The sequence below is a fragment of the Penaeus monodon genome, chromosome 33, assembly GCF_015228065.2.
Source record: "Penaeus monodon isolate SGIC_2016 chromosome 33, NSTDA_Pmon_1, whole genome shotgun sequence".
NCBI classification, from domain to species: Eukaryota; Metazoa; Arthropoda; class Malacostraca; order Decapoda; family Penaeidae; genus Penaeus; species Penaeus monodon.
In genome coordinates this window covers 12846761-12846981 of record NC_051418.1, presented here as the reverse complement: position 1 = coordinate 12846981, position 221 = coordinate 12846761, and the positions used below count along the sequence as shown (strand labels likewise).

The following is a 221-nucleotide window of genomic DNA, read 5'->3' as shown; positions in this document are numbered from 1 at the left end:
GACCCTTTTGGCCAAAAGAAAAAAAAGGTGGCGTAGGGGAAGGCGCGAGAAGGGGAAAAGTAAAAAAGATTCCCCCCACAAAAAATTCCCCAAATTTCTACCCCCCCTGGAAACTCCTTTTTGTTTTCCCGGGGGGGGGGGTGGGTGGTGTGTTTTGGGGTGTGGGTTTTTGTGTTGGTTGGGTTTCGTGGTCTGTGTTTTGGATAATTTTAAGGGAAAAC

The 221-nt window shown here is 48.0% G+C and overlaps 1 protein-coding gene across 1 annotated transcript in view; it reads left to right on the top strand.

Moving 5' to 3' along the window:
* LOC119594252 (nuclear hormone receptor FTZ-F1-like) overlaps positions 1-221 on the top strand; it is a 9624-nt gene that overhangs the window by 594 nt on the left and 8809 nt on the right. The gene's annotated exons all lie outside the window — the stretch shown is intronic.